Source organism: Pelodiscus sinensis, chromosome 7 (assembly GCF_049634645.1).
Source record: "Pelodiscus sinensis isolate JC-2024 chromosome 7, ASM4963464v1, whole genome shotgun sequence".
NCBI classification, from domain to species: Eukaryota; Metazoa; Chordata; order Testudines; family Trionychidae; genus Pelodiscus; species Pelodiscus sinensis.
The window spans coordinates 28,012,245-28,038,846 of record NC_134717.1 but is presented as its reverse complement, the minus strand read 5'-3'; positions in this window follow the sequence as shown (position 1 = coordinate 28,038,846).

Sequence of the window (26,602 nt, the reverse complement as noted above, 5' to 3'; positions counted from 1 at the left end):
GTGTTATAAGAAGATTCTGTGGTGTATTCTAGATTGTGTCTCTGGGAATTTAATATTGTAGCAACTGAATTTTTAGTTGATTAAAAGTGACTGTAACATGGGAAATAAATCATTTGTATGTTTAAAAAAATATTGAGAACTGACAGGTTAAAAATGTATTTGTAAAAAAAAAAGTTTAATCTTGTATATAGTAGCCAACCCAATATTCCAGTGGGGCCAGATGTTCCTCTTAATGAACAGGATAAAACTTTAAAGTCTTATCTTGTTAGATGCCTAATTTTTCTCCCGGTGTGTGAGAAGGCTTATACGAGGAGCTTCCTTTATTTGCAATGTAAGTAAGATATTTTCCTGTAATATCCCAATCATGAATGTGGGACTAAACTCCATAAACTCTGGATATTGTAAGCTGTATGATGCTTTGGCTTCATTTCCATCCCATATTATACTCACCTGGATGGAAGAGCTGTGGGGACTGGCTGATGGCTAGTGGCTAGATTCTTGTATTTGTTGTGTAGGGGGCAAAGTTCCAGTTTTTAACCACCAGTCTGGGAATGCTTTGGCAGCCCATCCTAGTAGTTAGTTCTGCATAGCTCCCTGTGGCTATGCTTCACGTCCAGTGATTTGAAGTGTTTGCAAGGACGGGGTCTTTACATAATAATTAATATTCTATGTCACCCTATGGTATTTCCCAGGTGGAGTCCTAGTATGCAGCTGTGACTATATGGAGAGTAGTTAATGCCACCATGGAAGAGCTTGCCTATACTTGAAAGTCAGCTCAGATTAAAACAGTGTGTACATTTTGGAAATGGATTAAGCTAAACTGCAAGGGACACTTTTATTCTAAACTGGAGCTAGTCCTCCACAGCCATTCTGGTTTATTTATTCATGAGGCAAGCCCTTACTAATGCTGGCTTTATTTTCTTTTTGTATCTTACTAGTCTGGACATAGCGTGGTTGTCTCATCAAGCCAGATGCTACTTTGTGGGAAAACTCCAGTTCTATTTCAGGTATATACTAAGACATACCTAGACAAAGGCTGGGCTAAGAATATAATATTCTTTCCTGGAATATGTGGCAGCAGAGCTCGAAGAAAGCACTCGTTTCCTCTTTCTGTGGAAAACATTCTGGCAATATATTTGCAGCCCAAATAACTAACCCATGCTCTAGTTCTGTTCAAATTTCTGTCTGAGAAAGTGGCTCTTCGTGGTTTCAGAGGGATGTGATGTTTGCCACTAACGTTAGTTCATTTTAGAGAACAGAACTTTCAAAATAAAGTCCCTTCTCTTTCTTGACATTTTAGGGTTTGTACTAGAGTACACTGACTGTCTCTTCTCTCTTTTAAACTCCCCAGGGGGAGATATGGATGTATATGGAGATGAATGCATGTCTGCGCAGAGGGTGTCAATGGGAGGCTTTGGCTTTATCGACTGTGGGATGCTGTTCTGAGACTGCTGGGCAGAGGGAATCCACCTGACTAATAATGAGAGTTGTAGCATTCCTGCCCTCTTCCCCATAAATTCCAGCAAAATAACCGCTATTTGGCACCAGCTTGTAAGCATACAACACAACTCTCAATAATTATAATGCAATGTCCCTTTTTAGTACAGTTCCCTTTCTGGATTTACAGTGATCCCTTTTGATAATAAAAATGTTCTTGTTTAAAATTGCACTAAATATTTCATAAATGATATGAAAAAGTACTTGATCAGCACATCTGTCTTATACAACCCGTGCTTCACTGTCTGATTTGCTAAACCACTTCTGTTGCAGCAGTTTAATGGTTATTCTTCACTTGGAGAGACTGCAAATCATTTAGGGATCATCTAGACAACGTGGAAGTACCGAAAGAGGAGATCGGAAGAAGATATGCAAATTCCAATGGAATTTGCATATCTTCTTCCGATCTCACTTTCGAAAGTGGAACTTTCAAAAGTGAAAGTAATTTGGATGCGGCTTTTTCAGCAAACCCGCCCCCCTTTTTCGAAAAGATGTGTAAACCTAATTTTTTGAGGAAAAGCAGCTTTTTAAAAAAGGGGTGGGGGTTGCCAAAAAAGCTGCATCCAAACTACTTTCACTTTTGAAAGCTCTGCTTTCAAAGTTAGCTCAGAGGAAGATATGCAATTTGCATATCCTCTTTCGGCACTTTGGCGTAGTCTAGATGAGCTCTTAGAGTGCGTCTACACAGCACCATAATTTAAAATAAGACATGCAGTTTGAGCTATGCAAATTGTGTATCTTATTTCAATGCTATTTCAAAATAGCTTATTTCATCATTTAATTTCAAAATAAAGCGCTGTTCCGAAATGTCCCTTACTCCTCGTAGAATGAAGTTTATAGGGACATCAGAATAGTGAACCTGAAATAATGGGCTTATTGTGAAGACGCAGGATAGCTATTCCGGGATACTCCGGTATCCCGAAATAGTGTTGCAGTATAGACGTATCCTTACTGACAAGCTAGTTTAATACTGTGGCTATCCTATGACATCCCCAACAGATAACTCCATAAACTCATGCATACTGTGAAATAGCAGGGTGAGTTTTAGCTATGAGAGAGAGCCTATACAATGCCACTGGATCTATAATGTCTGCTCAAAACATCCCAGTCCTCTCTAAGTTTTGAAACACCCTCATGCAGTAAGTAATATAATACTCAATTCATCACAAAAAAGAAAAGCTGAGTCAGCTTCTGCCAGGATTTGAACCTATAGTTCCAGATAGATGGAAGTACCCAAAAGCTACTGTTAGGTTAAGTTAGGCTTGTTTTCCTTTAGAAAACTAGGCTTTTTTAGTTTCTTTTATCACCATTGCCCTGACAAGTTGTTTCTAGTGGCTTGAACATGTTCTTAATTTAAGTAGATATTGTAAAACATATTGAAAGTGAGGTTTGTTGATTGTGCTGTCAGGAGGTAAAGCTAGTTATACTGTGACTTCTATCACTATAAACATATTCAGTTTTTGATATGTTAGCTGAGCTGTATGATCTTTGAATACTTGGCTTCACATGCTCATGCTCTGGGAACAGTGTTTCTTGATTTTAACATTAACCTGAAAAACAGAAAAGAACAGTAACTGACAACGCATTTTATTTCCATTATTCTTTGCTGGTTTAAAACTTAGAAGTTACACAAGATTTTGTTTTATTTATTCAGCTGCATTCTCAAAGATCTTTAAATATTACTGTAGTATTTTTACTATATGACTTTTACAGAGGATTCATTATGTTGCTACCCCTATCCAGCATGCCCCCACTCAATACTGACCTGCACAATATTCCTGGCACAGATCCTGACCCCACTGTGGACTTGCTCTGGGGCCCAGGGAAAGGAGGTAGGGAGGAAATAGTATATCAGAGGTGGCTCACCTTTCTTCCAGTTGAGAGAGATGAAATGCTCTTGTCAGATTATAGCTAGGTGCTACAATCTGGCCTGCAATGTATTTGATTACTATACTATACTATACTATACTATACTATACTATACTATACTATACTATACTATATACTAAGTTAACAGATTTCAGACTGGAGTAACACGTTAATGTCAATTGAGTTACTCCACATTTGCAGTGGCATACAATCAGACTTTTCCCCATTGTTTTTGCTGATGTGGAGACAAACTACTAAAACCAAACATGATGTAATCTAACACAGTGGTTTAACTCCATGAAACTCATGTCAGTGTCACATCATTAGGTTAAGATTAATTTTCATTTAAAATACCAAAATAATCAGTTGTGTTCAATCAGATAATTTCTTACTCAACATTTAAATATGCTAAATGTGGACTGAAGAGCAGTAGGAAACTGAGATTTATCACTCATCACTAATGAAAAAACCACAGTTTCTAAGATAAGCTTTCTTTTTTAAGTGAAAGTAACTGTTTACTACATGGCGACAGTGCTACCTTTCTGCGTGGTACAGCAGTAACCGAACATGCATTTTGTTGCTACTATGTATAAAATAGCATCCAGCCAAGCGTGATGGAAGTGGCTTATTGAAGGGACAGAGTGCTGATGCCATCTTTTCCAGAGGCAGGGAAATTCTGCAGCTGTCTCTGTCCATCCGCTATCATAACGGTGTTTTAAAAAAAGACTATGAAGTAATTTGCAAGTTAACCTCCCAACTAACGATTTTCAAGGAAATTAACTAAAAATTTGCTGGATTCATTCAAATGAAATCAATGCAGTGAGCATATTTGCAGTTTACCCTGCAAAGGCCTTCCATGCTTTTCATGTAAAACATATTTGACCTTCCTAGAAGTACTTTTGACAGATGAATGCACAGACACCAAGAAAGATCAGTAACTTACTTCATACAGTGTCAAAGTGGAAGATTTGCAGTCTCATCTTTTTGTGTGTGAGAAAGGAGAGACAAGAGGGCAATTAGAGGGCAGCGTGATTTCTACTGGCATGGAAGCAAGAGGAAGTGCAGTAATTTACTTGTACTTAGGACCCAAGTTAAGGGAATATTTTTTAGTTTTGTGAAATATGGTGTGCAGCAAGAAAGAAAAGATTGAAGAAATTAAATGAAGTCTAACAGTATGCTTTAGAGACAGCATCTCTTCTGCACCTCTTACCAGTGCTGGTTTGTCATATTCTTTAGATTAAACCATTCAGGCAAAAGTCACATTTAAATCAATGTCTCCTTGGTGTGAATGTCAAGTGAGGCTTAGCAGAGAAGTTAGCCCTTAGGCAGTACTCATTAACAACAGCCATGGATTTGGCCTTTGGTTTTCTGATAGCTTAGAGGTATCAGAAATAAAACGTATGATGCGTGCTGGGAGATGTAGTTCTTTTGTGAATGCTGTGTTCCTTATTGTAATGAAACCTGATCTTCCTAATTTTAGCAATGCAGTGGTTGTATTGTTAAGTATCCAGAGCCACAAAAGAGTTTAACAAAGCAATCAAAAGAGGTCGTTCATGGTTGTCTAATAATGCTACTCATGCACTACAGAATAATATTGTTGCCAATGATCGTTCTCTTTCTACACAATATTATTGATTCCTTAATGACTAGTAGTCTCAAAATACTCAGACTAGTGCACTTAGAAATAATATCCCATTTCCAAAACTACATTTAAATAAACAAAGACGTGCCAAGAATGTTACAGTTTCTTCCCCCATGCTGGCTTTTCAAGTTGGCAACTAGCTCAACATACAGTGTGAAATCAATATAATGTAAAGAGCAAATTTCTATAAATGTCTAAAAATGGTTTTGGAATGAAGGAAAATAGAGGCAAGCCTTCTATATAGTAAATTTTAAGGAAGTCAATTTCTCTAGCAATTGCCAGTGGGCAATTCCAGAAGGATTTGCATTTCTGTCCCATTGTGTGGTGCTAAGTTTGGTTGGGCTATGTAGGTTATAAAGGCATTTAGCTAGGTGTCCTGAAAATAACATTAGCTTCCAGCAAAAAGAAAACTAACATGGGCTGTATGCTGGTAGCCAAGATTTGTAGCAAGAATGTTTACTGTAGAGAGAAATCAAACTAAATTCAGTCATCTACTGTTAAATGATTATTGCTGGAGAGTGTTGCTTTTAATGGTTATTGTTAATAAAGCTGTGTCCTGCAATATCAATTGGTTGGTTGCCCCCCCAGTACTAAGATGGTTAGAGATGAGTGAACTGGATACTGAGTAGTGGGACAAGAAGTCTCAGTCAGACAACTGAAGTTACGGCCAACTAGTTCTGAGACTTCTCTCAAATATTTATCTCAAATTCCTGCAAATTCTTATGTTTCCCCCAGATGATTCCTTGAAGGCATGCTTCTGAAGCATGTCCCCGCTTTCCACACACTGGTTACTACTGTAACGAGTCTCACATCTAGTAGAAGCAAAGCAGCTAAGAAGGAGAAGGAACAGCTGGCATTGTAACTTCTTTTTGAAGGAGCCATGCATGAATATATAGGAAACATGGAAAAACTGGATGTTCAAGAGAAGAGAGATACTACTTTCCTTCCTCCCCAGCTCAACCATATATTGGGGATAATTCTTTAGTTCAAACTCAACATCTTCATGTCTAGCCCATTTATAAGTTTGTGAAGGAAACAGGTGGGCTTCTGTGGAAGGGTTGGGAGCCTAAGTTTAAGTTAACTTACAAAGATTGGTTTATGTTCCCATGCCCACGTTGATGGGCATAGATAGCTCACAGTAATGTCAATGTAAGTTATGTGTGGACTTGGAAGGCAGAAGAGATGCCATAAATAGCTGCCAAAACATGAATAATTGGTTGTAATCTCTGCTGAAGGCAAGAACATATTTTCCCCTAGTAATTTATAGTGGAGGAGCAACTTCATTGCATGGCTATATTTATCTCTCTATTGATCTACTAGTGCAGTGTGGAATGTTTGCAAAGCTATCCAAAGATGTACAAAACTCTCCTACTACCAAGTTTTGTTACAAACACTGGGTCTGATCCTGAGAATTGCTGAACCCCCTGAACAGAGGCTGAGTTTTGAATTAATCTGGGTTGGTTTGTGATGTCTCATGAATCCATGCAGAACTCAGGGTTACATAAGGAACCAGAGGAAACCTGAGACTGATTTCCACTTTAAAGTTCTGGTTTGTGTTGAATTCACAGTGAAGGTTTGGGGCATGGATCTGTAAGTGCTGATACCTAAGGATGGGCTCATTGGAATCTTGCAAAAGGAAACTGACATGACACTGTTCAGGTAGGTCTCAGTCACTGGTCACATTTTGGCTTCGCATGTGGGTACCTAGGTGGAGTGAAGGGGAGAAATAGCACAGGAGTACTTCTCTGGCATACCTGTACACGAAATACAGGCCAATAATTCCTGAGTTCAAGGTCAGAAGCATGTGATAGCTTCCAACAGCACTGGGACTGTGCACTTCTGTAACTGTTACAATATGTGCCTGTGGTTTTGAAAGTCACAATATCAACATGCATATTACTGCACAAGATAAAATCTACAAAGAGAAACTGTTACAAGCAGCAAGAATTAGGGCAAAGTATTCCTCTCCCATCTGACCTGTGTATCTCTTATCTACAAATTGGCTCCCCAGAGTTTGAACTGCATGCATTTCACATGGAGAAGTGAATGCAAGATCCAGACTGTGGGCAAGACGAATATTTTATGAGAAATGTGTAATGTTAATATCACAGCGAGGAAGAAAGGAGAATTTCAAAAACATATTTCTGACCAAATCTTATTTCCCTCTAATGAAACCTTAATCCTTGCTTGGTACAATCATTAAATCACTGATTATTTTAAACATTATTGTGGTGTTCCTGGAGAGGGATTGAAATGATTCTTTGTAGATCTGCCATTATCTGCTTCAGTAACTATTATAAAAGAATTGCCATACTGGATTAGATGAATGGTCTGTGTAATCCGGTATACTGTCTTCTGACAGTGACCAATCTTGAGTGCTTCAGAGGGAGTGAACAGAACAGCTAGTCATTGAGTGATGCATCCCATCGTCCACTCCCAGTTTCTGGCACTGAGAGGCTAGAGAAACCCAGTGCACCCTGACTATTTTGACTAATAACAACTGATGGACCTATCCTCAAGGAACTTAATTATTTTGAACCCTGTTATATTTTTGCCTACACAACATCCCCCGGCAAGGAGTTCCACAGATTGACTGTGTGATGTGTGAAATACTTCCTTTTGTTTATTTTAAACCTGCTGCCTATTCATTTCATTGGGTGACCTTTGGTTCATGTGTGATGTCAAGGAGTAAATAATATTTTTATTCACTTGGCACACTTCAATAAGGCACAGAGGAATGCAGGAGCTAAATCCTCTACAAGGGTGTGAACCCCACATTGGTAATCTGAAAGTTAACAGGAGCCTGGGAGCTCACCTTCTGGTGGGTATGGAGGTGCACAATTAAAAGGTCTTCCTGGAAAGTAATCAGATTTCCACAGAATGACAGAGAAAACTCAATTAAAGGAATAGTGAGGGGAGAGGAAGTAGGAGTTCCTGCTCTCTGAAAATGGTCCAATATAAATCAGGAGAGAGGAGACTTGGGAGGAGCCATGGGAGGGGGGTTAGCTCCTATGGTGAGTCTCAAAACAGAGGCAAGACTCCAAAGAGACAGTCCTGGAGTGTCAGTGGGTAGCTGGGGAACAGAGTATTCAAATTCTTTTTCAGGTTTTTTTTCTGGTGCTTGAAATATTCCCTTGCAGAGGCAGCCTTGAGTTGATCATTTTAGATTAACACAGACCATCCTAAAAATAATATGCTGATCAAGAACAGAATAACAGCCTGTGATCACACACACGAAGCAGATGAGCCACACTTTTCTATAAAATGTACTCTTTTTCTTGGTTTTAAGTAACTCACTTTTGTAACTGGAGTAGCACTGGTTTTCCACTAGATCCAAATATGGAAGAAAACAGCATGGGTGGGTTTATTCTAATGATTTTCTGCTAGAGATAGACCTGGAAACAAAGCCCTGCACCCACTGGGGTAAGTCATATTCATACATGAAATATGCATGTTGGCTCTGTCATGCAAAAGAAACTGTATAAATTCACAAAAAGTGTATGCTAGTCAAAATATAGTGTTCATGGAATCATGGGACCGGAAGCGATCTCTAGAAGTCATCTAGTCCAAGTCCCTGCACTCACGGCAGGACTAAATATTATCTAGATCATTTCTGACGGATGATTATCTAACCTGCTCTTAAATTCTCCAATGATGGAAATTTCTCCAGTGATGGAAACCTGGGTTTGTCTACACTGCAGAGTCTTTCTGGAAAAACAGATGTATCACTTCAGCAGCAGAGCTCACCAGAGGCTGCTCCCCCCACCAGCCCTAATTTTGACACCAGTACCAATTCTAACCCTGCCTGCAGCTGCTTCACCCCCCTGCCCAGTCAGGGGCAGATGAGAGTTTTACAGGGCCCAGGGCAACGCAATTTTGAGAGGCCCTCCTTTGGAGAAAAAACAGAAAAAAGGTGTCAAATGCGCAACTTGATGGCTATTTTCATATTACATGTGAATTGGGTAAATTTGACAGAAACTTAATTTAGTTGGATAATTTTTTAAAATTATATTGTAAGTCATTCTTAAAGAAAATTCTGCATTAATAATTAAAAATTTTCATTTGTATTTGTCTCCTCCCCCTCCTGCCACACTCTTTCTTTCTCTCTTCCTCCTCCTCCTGCCTCACTCTCTCTCTCTTTCTCTCCACTTCCCCCTCCTGCCTCATTCTCTCTTTCTTCTACTTCTACCTCACTTTCTCTCTCTTTCTCTTCTCCTCCTACTCCTGCCTCACTCTCTCTTTCTCTTCTCCTTCGTCCTCCCCCTCCTGTCTCTCACTCACGGAGTCCAAATGTCTGTTTGGGCCCCACGCGGCGTCCTGGCCGAGCGGCGCAGAACTCAACTGAGCGCCACAGCGGGAGGCGAATGGGGGCGGGGCGGTCATGTACATGGCCAGGGGGCAGGACCTGGAGCCTCTGTCACGCCCTTCACCTCCCATCCCATTGCCGTGTATATCACTGCTTGCCCCCCTTTGCCTCCCGCTGTGACTCTCGGGTGAGTTCTGCGCCGCTCAGCCGGGCCACCGTGCGGGAGCAAGCAGCTCAAGCGGCTGTTTGGGCCCCGCGCGGTGGCTCTGTGCGGGGACTATTGCAGCGCGGGGCCTGGGGCAACCTCCCCGCTCATCCTGCTCCATATCCACCGCTGTACCCAGTCAATTTTCACTCTCCTCCTCTGTTTAGCCCCCTTCTCCCTTTTTAGCTCTCTGTAAAATGTAGTCAGCAGAAACATACATAGGAAGGGGATTCAGCAGAGCTACTAAGCATACTCAGTGCATCTGAGCATGCTCAGTAACCCTAAATTCTCCCTGAGTAGCACAGCTCTATAGGGAGCAACTCTGTACAAACCACCGGTGGGAGAAGGCAGGCATGGCACACTGCCCGAGCCTCCCTCTCCCATGCTCCAGCTGAAGCATGGGCGAGGGAGACTTCGGGCAACACACCGCTCCTGCCTTCCCATAGCCAGCCGGTGCACACTTACTTGGGGAAGAGTGGGGGATGCATTCACACCCTTTGCCACTGCCCCACCCCTTCATACAGGCCTGATGAAAGTGATTGTTCCTTCCTAAGTGGAGTACTTTGCATTTGTTCTTATTGAATTTCATCCTATTTGTATCAGACAAATTTCTCCAGTTTGTTAACAAGATCGTTTGAATTTTAATCCTATCCTCCAACACATTTATAATCCCTCCCATTTTGGTATAATCCACAGACTTTATAAGTGTACTCTGTGCCATTATCTAAATAATTGATGAAGATATTTAAAGAACCAGATGCAGAGCTGATCTCTTAATTTGGTCCACAGGTGAGTTTTCTCCCTGCCCAGAAACATCAGGAAGTATTGTTCTTTCCTTGAAGTGCATGTTTAACCCACTATAGCACCACCCCTCATCCTGTCCTTCCTCTGAATACACACACAGTCTTGTTGAGTCATGGCAGTATGTGAAGAACTTGGTTTAAATATCAGAAGTCTAATGGGTTATGATGCAGTCATAATCTGTCATGATCAAAAAATAAGACAGTAGATGATCTGATCCCTGAGTTTTGATTACATTACCTCTCAGTGTATTATCTGCCATGATCTAATATTTTCTATTAATATCTTGAAAAAATGAGCAGCACCCCAGGTGTAAAAAGTGAAGTGCATGTTGTTATACTGGGTCCACCTCCTTTTTCCTAAGAAAGAGTGCATGGAATTTTTAAGGAAAAGGCACTGGGCAAATATTTGTGATATGTTACAAGATGACACCAAGACAATAAGAAAATTAATTGCAGAATAGAAATGGCTCAACTGCTTCTGCAAAACTTGAGTTCAGGTACCTTTTGACTTCAGTGCTTTTTCTCCTACGGGCATCTCCAATTACAATAACTAGGAAGGGAAATCTGTCAAGCCATTTATCTTTAGGTCACTGGTTTGTATCTTTCCTTGATCAAAGATCACCACACATTATTGACTCTGTGATGTAAAGTGCTGATCTTATTTTCAGACATCTTGAAGTTTGGAAGTGTTTGAGATCTAAGTTTAGGCCCATCTTTGATCATTACAGACCAGTGTTTGGTGGATAGCCTGAGTGAAATGAGTTAAGGGTATTAGTCCACTTTCTAGTGGGTAGATGTCCACTTCTCTAAGAGCATGGGCATCTATTATAATTAATTGAGCCCTCACTGAATACTCTTCCCTATCCATGCTGAGACAAATAATAGTTTCTTATTAACTTTTCTCTTTTGTAAATGTACTGAAAAATAAGCAACTCAAAAATTTGCATAACAAGTGGTAATAATATATCTGTATCTATATAGTTATAGTACCTTTTCTGTGGATAGTGGATGTTAGTCTCCAGGACTGTCAATCCAGAACCTATTATGAGCATTACATTTACTTCGTTTTTATAAAATGAGATCCCCTTAGCAAATAAGTCACCTGAAACACTCATCATTTTGCCTCAGACTATTAACAAAATTCTTGTCTCCACTGGCCACAGACTATACGTAGCAGACTATAGGGCATGTATTAGCAACTCCAGTCCCACTATGTATCTTGTGTGTGTTTTCTGGCCACTGCATTTCTGCGATCCAGCATTCTACTGCCCAGAACCCAGATATCTTAGCATTTCAGCATCCCTTCTTGAGGACATTATTAGCATGGAGTTTGACTCCACAGTAGCCAGGGAGCTATGGAGTCCTCAATGTTCAGATTCTCTCTTTCTTGGGCAACCCTTCTCTTCCCTGAATCAAAATCATAGCAGTACTGTTGAGTATGGAGGCCTGTGGTGACTGATGGACAAGCAAAATAATTGAGCCCTCACTGAATGCTCTTCACTATCCATGCTGAGACAAACAATAGTTTCTTATTTCTTCTTGACATGCATCTGACGAAGTGGGTCTTTACCTATGAAAGTTTATGCTCCAATACATCTGTTAGTCTATAAGGGTATGTCTACACTACCCTCCTAGTTCGAACTAGGAGGGTAATGTAGGCATACCGCACTTGCAAATGAAGCCCGGGATTTGAATTTCCCGGGCTTCATTTGCATAAGTGGGGAGCCGCCATTTTTAAATCCCCGCTGGTTCGAACCCCGTGTAGCGTGGCTACACGGGGCTCGAACTAGGTAGTTCGGACTAGGATTCCACGAGGTGTACCGGTAGTTCGGAATAGGAACCTAGTCCGAACTACCTAGTTCGAGCCCCGTGTAGCCGCGCTGCACGGGGTTCGAACCAGCGGGGATTTAAAAATGGCGGCTCCCCGCTTATGCAAATGAAGCCCGGGAAATTCAAATCCCGGGCTTCATTTGCAAGTGCGGTATGCCTACATTACCCTCCTACTTCGAACTAGCGGGGTAGTGTAGACATACCCTAAGGTGCTACAGGACTCCTTGTCGCTTTTGCAGATCCAGACTAACACGGCTACCCCTCTGATACTTAATAGTTTCATATTAACTTTTCCCTTTTGTAAATGTACTAAAAAATAAGCAACTCCAAAATGTTCATAACAAGTGGTAATGATATATCTGTATCTACATAGTACCACTGCTCTAGAAGCACACAAGTGGGATGATGAAAACACTGTTGTTATGCCCCATCCATCACATTGCTGACTGTGTTCTCCTGTGGTGTCGTCACCCGCAGATTAACAAGACAGACCTTTGAAGACAGAAAGATTCAAAGTCTTAATTAGGCTTGTTTGTGCACCATCTTTATTAGTTTGTATGTTTGTCTTTTCTTGGGGATGGTGGGGACATCTCTTTTTGTGGCTTTCGTGCATGCGTAAAAAAGGTTTGCATAGCATTTATATCACTTACTTTGCCAGTCAGTGGATAGTCTATATATAAATGCACAAAGGAAATGTGACTATTGATTTATAAAATAGCGGCACAGGGTAACATAATTAAAGCCTGTCAAAAAGTCTCAGAACAGTGAGCCTACTATTTCTGTTTTATATTGGAAACTTATATGCATTTATTAGCCTGGAATGGGGACGAAAGACAACATAGGGTTACTGAACATAGTACCTGAACCTCAAGGACACGTGCTCATGAAAATCTTTGCAAATAATCTTTGATGTGTTTCTGTTATGTCAACAGGCAAAATGCATAACTTCACAATACATGTTCAGCATTAAACTATGTCACTTTTAGAGTACATCTACACAAAACACTTATTTCAAAATAAGCTATATCGGATTTTTTTTCCCAAAATAGCTTATTTCAAAGTAGCCCGCCTATGCTACAGGGAAGCCTTCTTTGAGGCTTCCCTAATGTGGATGTGATACCTTGATTTAGAGCCCCAGGAGGCACTGGGAAATAATTACTTTGAATGGCCCTTGAGAGGAGCTATTTCAAAATAACAATAGTGAAGCGCCCATACTACTGCTATTCCAAATTAGGTATTTCAGAATAACCATTATTCCTCATGAAATGAGGTTTGCAGATTTTGAAATAAGCTGTCTGTTATTTCCAAATTATTTCAAAATAACAGAATTGCTGTGTAGATGCTCGCATTGTTATTTCAAAATAACAGCCATTATTTTGAAATAACTGTGCTGTGTAGATGCATCCTTAGGGATGGTAAAATCAGGTTAATTTACTAACTGAGTAGTTGATAGAATTTGTATTGACTACTCTATTTGTCAATAGGGAAGGCAGCCTGGTTAAGTCCTAGCATGCACCTGTCCAGGACCAAATCCCACCGCAGCTCTCAATTTAAAAGGCAGTAGGAGACAGGCAGCCTGCCCCTTGGCTCCTACTGCATTTTAAATGGGAGAGTCACAACAGGGTTTGATCCTGGACCCAGCATGAGCCAGGACTGAGCCAGGCTGTCTTCCCAGCTGACAGCAGCCCCTGTCTGTGGGGTGGTCCTAGGAACTGCTGCCACAAAGCAGCCCCTGTCCATGGAGGATCCCAGCAGGGAGTTGTGATCACCATGGACAGGGGCTGCTGCCAGAGCAGCCTCTGCCCACAATGAGCCTCGGCCTGCTGTGGGCAGAGGCTACTACAAAGCAGCCTCCCCTGCCCTACCCCTGCCCCCGCGCTGCTGCCTCTGATAGAGGCAGCAGCAAGCACAGGCGGAGGTGGAACCATGGAGACAGTGCTAGGGGGAACTGGCTTTTAAGCTGGCTCCCCTCCACACTGGCTCCTGGTCCTTCCCTTGCTGCCTCTGATACAGTGGCAGCGAGGTGGGGAATGTGAGTAGTTGACTCAACTACCCGATAAGTCTAGGTTTATCAGGTAGTCTGCTACTAGCTTACATCCGTAATGTTACTCTGTATTGTGTGCTTTATATTACTTGTTTGTCTTTGTTTCCTGTCGTCTTTGTCTTTGACAATATCTATTATTTCTCCTTTTTCCATCCGTCTCCCTTTATATACATCTGTTTATTACTAGTCCAGTGTAGTTAGAGTCTTACTTTATTATCTTGTTTCATTTCATATAAAAGTCTTTTTGAAAGCCAGTTTGGTACATGACAACTACATTAGTTCCATAGGGAGTCTGCAAAATGAAAGAGGGTACATCTTGGCTTTGTAGTAATATAAGACTTGCACTCTCTGGGAATGTGCTCTCTGCTCTGAATATTTATTTACCACAATCAGTAAGGGCCATGGCACTCTAGTGATATTTCTTGGATCCGAGCTGCTTTTTAGAATTGTTTAAAGAAATATTTTAATGAGCCCAGTCCTGTAATAGAGCTTTTAACATATGATACTTGCTTTTGTGGTAAAATTTAGATTTATTTTAGAATACAATAAAAAAAACTTCACAGACAGATCAAACAGTCCCAGGGCATTTTACACTATAAAATAATGAAAATCAGCCCAAGAAATGTGCGATTTTAAAAATAGGATCAATATTAACTCTTAACAAAAGTCTTTGTAATCTTAACATTGCATAGCTCACAACCCAAGAAGATCTCGTGAGACCGTCCTCAGGCCAGTAAAGTTGCCCGTAATTGATCTTGAGTGAATAAATCCAAAGAAAACAATATTTTAGATCATAATGGCTGGTTTAGACAGATTTGCACAGTCTGGCACTAGAACCTTGTTTCCACTCACAAAAGCAAAAGATCAAAGTAAAAGAGATGTGGCCCATAGAGCGTGACATGGTTATGGAGCAGTCTATTGGATGTAGAGCATTTACAGTTCTGTGAGGAAAACTTTCATTTCCAGAAAAATGAAACTGCCCTTTCATTTATTTTACAATTAGATTACAACGTTGACTATCTTGTGGCAAATCCTGCCAGCATTCTCAGCTAGGTCAAATTGTTACTGATGGCAGCAGCGGCTGACCTGAATTAAAAGACTGATATCAACTAATGGTTTGGTTCCCTGTCTTTTGAAAATGAACTGAGGCTGAAACTGATCGCAAAGATATGAATTATTTTTCCAGTTGTCTGAGTTACTAGAATATATGTAGTTGATAGAACAATATTGCTTTCGTAACAATTTGTAGCTAGTCCTGTTTTTGTTGCTATCACAAGGCAGATGATAGAAAGTCTTCAAAAAGACCTCATTTTGAAGTTCAAACCATGTTGCCTTAGAATCATAGAATCCTAGGGCCAGAAGAGACCTCGAGAGGTCATCAAGTCCAGCCCCCGGCCTAAAGCAGGATCAACCCCAACTAAATCATTCCAGCCAGGGTTTTGTCAAGCGGGACTTAAAAACCTCTAGGGATGGAGTTTCCACCACCTCCCTAGGTAACCCATTCCATTACTTCACCACCCTCCTAGTGAAATAGTTTTTCCTAAAATCCAGCCTAGATCTCCCCACTGTAACTTGAGAGCATTGATCCTTGTTCTGCCATCCGTCACTACTGAGAGCACCCTTTCTCCATCCTTTTTGGAACCTCCTTTCAGGAAATTGAAGGCTGCTATCAAATCCCCCCTCACTCTTCTCTTCTGCAGACTAAATAAACCCAAATCCCTTAGCCTCTCCTTGTAGGTCATGTGTTTCAGCCCCCTAATCTTTTTGGTTGCCCTCTGCTGTACCCTCTCCAATGAGTCCACATCCTTTCTATAGTGGGGGTCCCAGAACTGGACTCAATATTCCAGGTGTGGCCTTAACAGTGCCGAATAAAGGGGATTAATAACTTCTCTAGATAATGATCCTCCTAATGCACCCTAATATGTCATTAGCCTTCTTAGCTATAAGGGCACACTGTTGACTCATATCCAACTTCTCATTCACTGTAATCCCCTGACCATGCAAGGTGAGTTATATGGCACCCACACAATCTCTCCCTGAAGTCAGTGGGTTCCATGTGTATGCAAGGGTGCACCTGTGGAATCAGTTGCAGGATCAGGGCCAAAGACAAGTGAGATTGGAATGCAATAGAAGCAAATGTCTGAGCAAGAGCTGATGTTCCGTGTGTATCTCGGTAGCTGTATGCTAGTCTGATTTTTAATTGACAATTTTGTTGGATGCTGTTCACTCTTTTGGATGTAAAACTACTTTCCATGTTATCAAAGTGAAAACTGGCTACCCAGCAGCATAATTATAAACAAGCTCTATTGCGCAGGATTTTCAGCTAGTTATCATGTCACATAGGATCCAGTGAAGTAGTTTGAATGCAGGTCTGGTTCTGGGAATTCTCAAGCTGTAACCCACATTCTGATAGCAACTCCCTCCGAGGCCTTGTTCAAGTCATTGAGACCAATGTTTGCAAACTTTGTTGTCTGAACGTAGGTACTAAAATGGTTGGCTTGATTTTTCACAGATCATAAGATCTGCCAGCATCAGCAGGATATAGTGAGAAGAGGACCCATCTTTGACTAATTTTGTATTTAAAATAAAATGATTTGACAAAGGATCCAGAAGTTGTAGTTATTTTAAACAGATGGGTTAAAGATCTGTGCAAAATTGCATATCTAGCAATTAATTTAAATAGTACCTTTAATTTCTTATAGATTGTGACCTTACTGTCTGCGGATATCTGCCAGAACTGAATACAAAATGAGGATGGACAGGCAGAATAGACTGATCTATGCTAGTACTAGGGAATGGAAGGAGAAATGCCTGAGGCTGTTGAAGTAGTACACCAACATCCCTAGAAATGTTTTTGGAGTTTGACTCATTTGCATTACTCATTTATTTACTCATATTATCCATGAGAAGACAGGATAGAAATTATTTGAAAAATAATAAACACAACGAATTTTTCTAAATAATACTTCAAGACATTTGTATAAAAAAGTTTGTTCTTGTTTTACTGAAGAATTGTTGGTTTTATAGCAATATTCCATGATAACAGTAGTTTCTCTGACTCAGAATTCCTTTGTCTGCAATGCATTTTGTTATGGTTCATGGCTAAGCAATGAGACATGACCAGCAATGCATTTCTAAGTGATTATCAAGTCAGAAGTCAAACATTAAGTGCCTATAACCAAAGGAAAAGTACAATAATAACTCAGAAACCTGGAGTATTGTATTGCTGTTAATAAAAATGGCATCAGTTCAAGGATAGCTCTGCTTCTAGTCACTGTTTGATAAAATGTTTTTAATTAATAATATCCAGGATCATTTTATCTTAATTCTTTATGGGTTAAAACCTCAAAACCAGGTGACAGCTGTGGAAAGTCTACAACACAATAGAACTCAACTACGAGAGTAAGGGCTAGGTGCGAAGAATTCTTTCTGAGGATTCCTGGACTGTGCTACAAAAGAAGATTGGGGGGTGGGAAATGCAGACTGGGACAGACCAGGGGAAGCTTGGCTGGACACAATCATCAACCAAAGCCACCTTTGGCAATGGTCTGGAATAGTGCAACACAAGCAGGCCATTTACATGGGATTACTGGGGTATACTGGGATAGATGTGTATTTAGTAGTTTTGTGATCTGATTTTTCAAAGCTGATGTTCACCTGTAGTTCCGTAGGCTTCAATGAAATGTGTAGGGGCACATCTACACAGCAGGGCTTAACTCAAAATAAGCTACACAAATTGAGCTATGTCAATTGAGTATCTTATTTCTAAATAGCTTATTCTGAATTTTGCTACTGTCTACATAGCACTTGTTTTGAAACAGAGCACTCTTCCTCTGACTTCCCTTACTAAAATGAGGGTTACAGGAGTCAGAGTAAGAAGCCCTCCAGCTTGACAGCATTTAGACATTATGTCTGAATGCTGTGTAGATAACACCAGCTGTGTAGATAATGCTAGTTATTTTGAAAAAATGTTGCTGTGTAGACATAGCCTAGGTGTTCAACACTTCCTTGAAAATCAGACCAATAGGCTGTGTCCAGACTCAGGGGTTCTTTCGAAAAAAGTAGCCTTTTTTCGAAAGAACTTCCCCTGCGTCCAGACTCAAGCCGCGTTCTTTCGAAATTAAATCGAAAGAACGCGGCTTTTCTTTCGACGGCTGTACACCTAATTTTACGAGGAAGAACGCCTTTTTCGAGGGAGATCCGTTGAAAGTAAGTGAGTGTGGACGGGGGGAGCCCTTTTTTTCGAAAGTATTGGCCTCCAGGAAGAAGCCCTGGTGGACAATCTGGGCCATGGGTTGCACGTCTGTGGTTCCTGGCTGCAGCCATTCCTTAAAGGGACAGGCACCCTCACAGACACTTGTTGCAGAGAAGGAGCCAGAGCACACGGCAACTTTGCTGCAGCATGTCCCAGCCCCAAGACCATCCTGGCCCTTCCACCGAGCCTTCTGGGGACCCAGCCAAGGGCTCCAAACGCCGGGCACCATCCTGGTCTGGCGCAGAGATCAAGAGCCTGTTGGAGCTCTGGGGAGAGGAGGAGGCCTTACAGGCCCTCAAAAGCCGGCGGCGAAACGCAGAAATTTATGGCCGCATGGCTGAAGCCCTGGCCTAGAAAGGCTACTACCCTCGCACCCAGGACCAGGTGCGCTCCAAGGTCAAAGAGCTGCGCCAGAGGTACGTTAAGGCCAGGGAGGAGAGCTCCCGTTCTGGGGCAGCCCCCACTATTGCCCCTACTACACCGAGCTGGACCAGATCCTGGGTGGCAGTGGAGAAGCACGCACACCACGGCAGTTCGTACAGTCTGGATTGGCAGACCCCGTGGTGGACACTCCAGAGCAGGAGCCAGAGCACTCTGGAGACAGGGACATGGTCCCAGAGGAGGAGGACAGCGAGGAGACAGCGACCCTCACAATGGAGCCAGTCACCCAGACCTCAGAGGCCTCCCAGGCGTCATCTGGCGCAGGAGAGGAAGCAGCAGGTGAGTACAGTGAGGTTGTGTCACACCCGGGGGGGGGGGGAGGTAGGTGGGTGCACAGTGGGTGATGCACAAGGGAAACCTGTCATACTCAGGCTGATGCCCAGGTCACACACACACAGTGTGACCTTCAGAATGTCTGATTCCCCTGTCTCAAGGAGAGGGCATGTCCTTTTGGACAGCTGTTGCACACATGACTGATTGTGATAGAAATGTAGCCGTGTTACTCTGATCTGAGGAAGTGGGTCTGGCCCAGGAAAGCTCATCCCCTAATAAACCATCCTGTTAGTATTTTAAGTGCTACAGAGTCCAGTTTTTAGGACTGATTGTGTCTTCTTCTTTTCCTCCACAGCCGGACCAGCCGTGAAAGAGGGCTGCAGCACCCCAGCCCCAACTCCATCTCCATCTCGGGGACATGGGAGCCGCAGACACAGGCGTGTCTATGCGGACATCCTCAGGCAGCACGTTGAGGCCGTGCAGGAGCTGAACTCCATCCTCAGAGAGAGGGCGGAGGCAGAGGATCGCTGGCGTGACCGGCTCATGGACGAGCTGGTCCTGCAGCGCACGTCCCTGTGCGTCACTCTGAGGGAGGTCTGCGGCTTGCCTGCTCCTGTGCCTGGTCCTGCTCCTCCAGCACCCCATGACCCCACCCCACCAAACCCCCCTTCCACAACAGCATCCCTTTCCCCCCTTGGACCTCCCTCTCCCCCAGCCCCCCCCAGTTCCCCAGCCCCTCTCTCTCCCTGGCCCTCCTCTTCCCCAGGCTTCCACGTCCCAAGAGCACCCCAGCCAGCCAACCGACAGGTGCACCACCCGATCCCGCAGCCGTGGAGCACCCCAAACACGAGGCCCAGGCAGGAGAGGGAAATCTGGCAAGCCCCGTGCAACCTGATCCCCTTCCCCCCTCCAAGTTTCCAGTCCCCTTCCCCCCTCCAGGTTTCCAGTCCCCTTCCCCCCTCCAGGTTTCAAGCACCCCCATCACCCCAGTTAAACAAAGGGTTCAACAAAATGTTTCTTTATTGTAAATAGTTTTGTCAACAACAAAAATGAAAAAAAATTTGTTATGTTTGCAACATTTATACTATTGTTTGATAATATGTACAAAAAGTAAACAGAACATTTTATTTTGAAACACACCCTGGTGTAACTGATGTGTCCAAACAGGGTCAGGAGATGGGTTGTGGAGGGAAGCTTCTATTGGGCCAGGGCCCAGTCCCCAGGCAGAAGCCCCTCAGTACACTCAGTCTCAGTGGCCTCCACTGGAGAATTGCTCCCAGAGGGCCTCCTGGATGCCAACAGCAGACCGGTGAGCCTGGCGGATGGCAGCTGTCCGGGGCTGGGCAAAGAGCCTCTCCTGGCCATCAGCAGCTCTACCCCACCCTGGTAGGAAGGCATCCCCTTTCCTCTCCACGAGGTTATGGAGGACGCAACACGCGGCCACCACCTCAGGGATGTTGCTCTCCCCCATGTCGAGGCGTGTGAGCAAGCACCGGAATCTGCCTTTTAAACGGCCAAACGCACATTCCACCTGGTTGCGAGTCCGGTTAAGGTGAGCATTAAACTGCTCCTTGCTCGCATCCAGGTGGCCGGTGTAGGGCTTCATCAGCCACGGCATCAGGGGATAGGCGGCATCAGCCACTATGCACACCGGCATGTGCACATCCCCAACCGCAAACTGGCGATGGGGGAAAAATGTTCCTGCCTGAAGCCTCCGGTAGAGGTACGAGTTTCTGAAGATGCGGGCATCGTGTGCCTGCCCTGACCACCCTACACAAATGTCCGAAAACTGGCCACAATGGTCGACCAGGGCCTGGAGGACCATAGAAAAGTAGCCCTTTCTGTTTATGAATTGGGCTGCTCGATGGGGCGGTGCACGGATTGCAATGTGTGTCCCATCGAGTGCTCCTCCGCAATTCGGGAAGCCGAGGGCAGCAAAGCCGGCCATGACGCTGTCCAGATCCGGTAGACAGATGAGCCTGTTGAGCAGCTCCGAATTGATGGCCCTCACCACCTGCAGAACGAGACAAACAACAAAATGTTAGAAGGGGTGCCTTATCTCTTAGGAGGAGAACCCACCGCCCACCTTCCCTCTCAAACACCCCGGGAATCCCCTCCTCAGAACCCCCCCCCCCACACACAATTCAGGGTGAGTGGAGGAGCTCCCTCGCACTCCCACTCCACTTGGCCCTTCCTGACAGTCTCCCTTCCCCCCACCCCAAACTGTGACTGTCCCCAGACAATGACTTACCTCCATCAAGACGGCCCCAACAGTAGATCTTCCCATGCCAAATTGGTGTCCCACGGAGCGGTAGCTGTCGGGGGTTGCCAGCTTCCAGAGGGCAATGGCGACCCTCTTTTCCAGGGGGATAGTGGGCCGCAGGTGGGTGTCTTGCTGTTGCAGAGCAGGGGCGAGCCAGGTACACAGCTCCTGGAAAGTGGTCTTTCTCATCTGGAAGTTCCGTAGCCAGTCTTGGTCATCCCAGAGCTCCATCACGAGCCGGTCCCACCAGTCAGAGCTGGTGTCAAACCTCCAAACACGCCTGTCCACGAAAAAGTTTGGAGGCAAGGGCAGTGTGGCTGCTTGACGGAGGAGCCCCTCGTACCTCTGGTCTGGGTCCAGCTCGGGAAGAAGCCTCATGACAGTGTCATGCAGATGCAGCAACAGCTGCAGTATGGTGGTGTGGGGCCATCGCCTGCCCAGGGGCAGCTCTGGCTCCATGCCAAAAAAAAGGGTCTCAAAGCGAAAAACCTCAAAAGAAAAAAGCTGCTGGGGTGTCCCAGGAAGCTGAGCACTCCAAACCAGCACTGCAATGCCTTGCTTACTTCCTCGAGGGACAGCAAAGGCAGCTGCAGGAGCAGAGCAACGGGTGTTCAGGAGTGTCCCTCTCACCACGCGTCTCTGCAAAGGGCAGGCAGGCAGCACCCGGAAGGAAACGCTGCCCCCATGCCCTGGCAGAAGCAGTTCCGGGTGGCTTTCAATTTCGAAAGAGCGTCCAGCAGTCTGGACGCTCTTTTTCGAAAAAGCGGATCGATATTTCGATCCGCGCATTGTAGTCTAGATGCGCTCTTTCGAAAGATGCTTTCGAAAGAGCCTCTTTCGAAAGAAGCCTGCAGTCTAGACATAGCCATAGTGTGCCAAGTGTACATGACACTGGATAAGAATTAAAAACCCACCTCAATAGACGGTGAACAAAGAAAGAAGAGTGAAAAGAGAACTGGACTTTGATAAATAAAATAAACAAGGCAATTTAATGAATCAAAAGTGGAGAAGAATAAAAGTTAAGTACAATAAATATAGGGATGGTAATGTTTTATTTGTATTTTTTAAAATTTTGACATGATGCTTATTGCTAAGCATTTTCTATTATTGATTTAAATGTTCATAGTTGTACCAAATATGAGTTTTAAATTTTTTTTTCTATTTAAACTTTCATAGTTTTGAGGGAAATTGTGTTTGGTCAGACAAAAAATACTTAATGACAATAGATGCTGAGGTTTAAAAAGTTAAAGCTTTATTACCATTAAACCACAAATTGTCAATGTCTCAGGCCAAAATATCTAAAGTAAATAGCTTTCACTCAAATGCCAATAAGTTCAGAAGCAAAATTTTTCTTTCTTTTGCTGATCCATAAATTTGATTATAACTCATATAAATATTTGTGTTGGTTTGTGTATGTGTGGTGAGATTGATGTTCACAGACTAACTTTAGGAGGCCCATTATTTCATCAGTTGCTCATCCATAGCTCTCATTGAAGTTGATGTGCATACCTGGATTCTTTGAGCTCCTGGGAAGAGCAAGGGCCAGGAGAACTGAAGACATCCTTGCCACATCAGATTCCCTGGATACTTTTTAAACACACAGATAAAGAAACAGATGCAGGGATAGACTGAGTAATGCCTCAGGTTTAATTTCCTTTTTTTTTAAAGTTGTGCCCTATTGCAGTCTCACAGTTCAACTGTGCTTATTCTCTCTGGTAGTCTGGGTTCCAAGTCATAGGGTCTGGCCTAATGGATTGACTCCTTATAATTCTACTAAAATGTAACTTGACATCAATATTATTACAACAGAATAAGAGAAGCATAAGGGAATGAAGAATCAGGCTAATGTGTGGTGAGATTAAAAGGCAAAATGGTGATCACAGAATCATAGAAATGTAGAACTGGAACGGACCTTAAGAGGTCAGCAAGCCCACAACCTGTGCTGAAGCAAGACTAAGTACACCTAACATGACCAGTGTATGCTGAACTCATTCAAAAATCTCCAGTGATGGGGATTCCACAACCTCCCTTAAAACCTACAGGCAGTCCCCGACTTACGCGGATCCGACTTATGTCGGATCCGCACTTACGAACGGGGCTCTCGCCCTGGAGGTCGAGGTAGCGGATTGCTACCTGCGAGCTCCGGGGCGAGAAAGCCCCGTTCGTAAGCTGCTCCGGTGCCCCTGGTCTGCTGGAGACCGTCTCCAGCAGACCAGGGGCACCGGGCGGGTTCCCGCGCTTCTGAGGCTTTGCCAGAGCAAAGGCTCAGGAGCGCGGGATCCGCCGCTGCTGCCGCTTGAGACCGGGTGCCTGTGGTCTGCTGGGGACCGTCCCCAGCAGACCACAGGCTCCGGGACTCAAGCGGCAGCAGCGGGCGGGTTCTGGCAAAGCCTCAGAAGCGCGGGAACCCGCCCGCTGCTGCCGCTTGAGTCCGGGTGCCTGTGGTCTGCTGGGGACGGTCCCCAGCAGACCACAGGCACCGGGACTGAAGCCACAGCCGTGGGGCGGGGAGGTTCCCACGCCTCTGAGACTTTGCCAGAGCAAAGCCTCAGAGGCGCGGCACCCCGTTGCCGCTGCTGCTCTGCTCCCCGGTCTGCTGGGGGAGAGGGCGTGGATAGTGTGCCCCCCCCAGCAGACCAGGCTTTTGTTTTGGACCCTGGAGCAGAGCAGCTGGGGTGCTGCGGATTGGTCCTGCAGCACCCGCTCTGGGCACTACTGGACCAACCCTGCAGCATCCCAGCTGCTCTGCCCCAGGCGTCCCCAAGTCAGCCGCTGCTGAAACTGACCAGCGCTGACTACAGGAAGCCCGAGGCAGAGTTGCTCTGCCCCAGGCTTCCTGGAATCAGCGCTGATCAGTTTCAGCAGCAGCTGACTTGGGGAAGCTTGGGGTTCTTAAGTTGAATCTGTATGTAAGTCAGAACTGGCGGTCAGTTTCAGCAGCGGCTGAATCTGGACGCCAGTTCCGACTTACATACAGATTCAACTTAAGAACAAACCTACAGTCCCTATCTTGTACATAACCCGGGGACTGCCTGTATTTCACTGCTTAACTACACTTTTAGTTAGAACGTTTTTCCTAATAGCTAACCTAAATCACTATTGCTGAAAATTAAACCTGTTTTTCTTGTTCTACCTCCAATAGTCCTGGGGAACAGTTAATCACCTTCTTTATAACAGTCCTTAACATATTTGAAGATTGCTATAGGGTCCCCCCTCATGATCCCTTTCTTAAGACTAAATATACCTAGTTGTTTTAATCTTTTCTCATAATTTGGGTTTTCTAAACTTTTTATACTTATTGTTGCTGTCCCTCTGGACTTTCTCCAATTTGTCCACATCTTTCCTGAAGTGTGCTGCCTAGAAATGGATACAGTGCTCCAGCTGAGCCTTACAAGTACCAAGCAGAGTGGAAAGTTACCTATAATACTCCTTTCTCACCTACAGTACTTCTGTTAATACACTCCAGAACGATGTTAGCCTTTTTTGCCACTGCATCTCTTTAACTCATTCCATTTGTGAGACACTATAGTCCCATAATCCTTTTCAGAAATGCTATCTAGCCAACTAGACCCCATTTTATAGTTGAACATTTGATTTTTTCCTTCCTAAGTATAATGCTTTGTCCTTGTCTTTATTGAATTTCATCTTGTTGAGTCTAGACCAGTTCTTTAATTTGTCAAAGTGGTTTTGAACCTAATCCTGTCCTCCAAAGGTCTTGCAGTCGCTCTCTCAGATCTCTTCCCAGTCCAGAAATGTTATAAACATACCCTCTATTCCATTATCTGAATCATTAATAAAAGTGTTAACTAGAACCAGACCCAAGATTTACTCTGGAGGCCCCTCATTAGATATGTTCTCGCAGTTTAACAATGAACCACTGCTAACCTTTCTTTGAGTATAATTCTTCAACCAGTTGTATACCCAATTTACAACATCAGTTAGCCCATATTTCACTAGTTTGCTTATGAGAATGTCATATGGTACTATGTCAAAAGCCTTACTAAAATCGAGCTATAACACTTATAAAGCTTTCCATTGGGCCAGCAATCCTGTCCCCCCCACCCAAAAAAAGAGAAATTTGGCTGATTAGTGCTTGCTAAATCCATGTTGGGAATTCCTTATGATCCTATTATCCTATATTTCAAACTTAAATATTTTAACACATGCTTTCCCTATTTTGGCTTGCATTCCTTCCCCCTTGTTGACAGTACTAATTGTGTTAAATAACTGACCACCATTAACTGTTTTAGTGAAGACCAAAGCAAAGAGTCATTAAACTGCTCAGCCTTTCCCACATAGAAGCACACAATCCCTTAAGTCTAGCCCTCACCAAGAGGGGAGAAAAGATGTCACCGTTGTCATTTTTAATTTAGGGATCTGTTCAGATACTATGGTGATGGGCAGCAATATAAGAACCTCAGTAGGCAGATCCTTGTATCGATCAAGGCAAACTGAAGAAAAGGGTCATTGACACCTAGGCTTCTGAGAACGCCAGACCAATGGGAGAAAGAATAAACATTTCAATACAGATAGATGCCTTGTTGATGTGTATTCCTGCTTCATCTGACTCCAATCACTTACACAAGGTTTAAAGAGCTGAAGAAGACATTATACCCCCTCCATTACTCCAGGGCTCCTGATTCCCAGAAGATGACAGCCCCACTAAGGGCTTGACTATATGAAAATGTTTTGCCATACATTTATACTGGTATAGTTAAACCTATATACTCTCACTGATACAGCTGGGCACTCTTATTCCATATGGGCACTCTTACTCCAGACAAAGTGACCCCTTTCACACAGCTTAAACCCCTTCTAAAATAAAATATACAAGCCCCCAGAAGGCACATCTTATACTGGAATAAGAATGTCTGCAAAGGCTGCTATGCTTTTATAACTATATCAGCTCTTAGGTTCGTGTTGTTTCCCTAAGCAACATATATTTCTGAATTAAATTGTAAACTTTTCATTGCAGTGAATATATATTGTTTTCAAAGCACTGTGTGCCTATGTATGATATTCCATAAGCTTTGACAATGCCATCAACATATATAGTTTGCATTGTGGTAAAGTTTATTAAGCATACTAGGATTGTTATGGATGAAAACAGAGATGGCCCTGAGCTATGAAGTTAAGATCTAAATCCCAAACCACAGCTAACCTTTCTTCAAAGT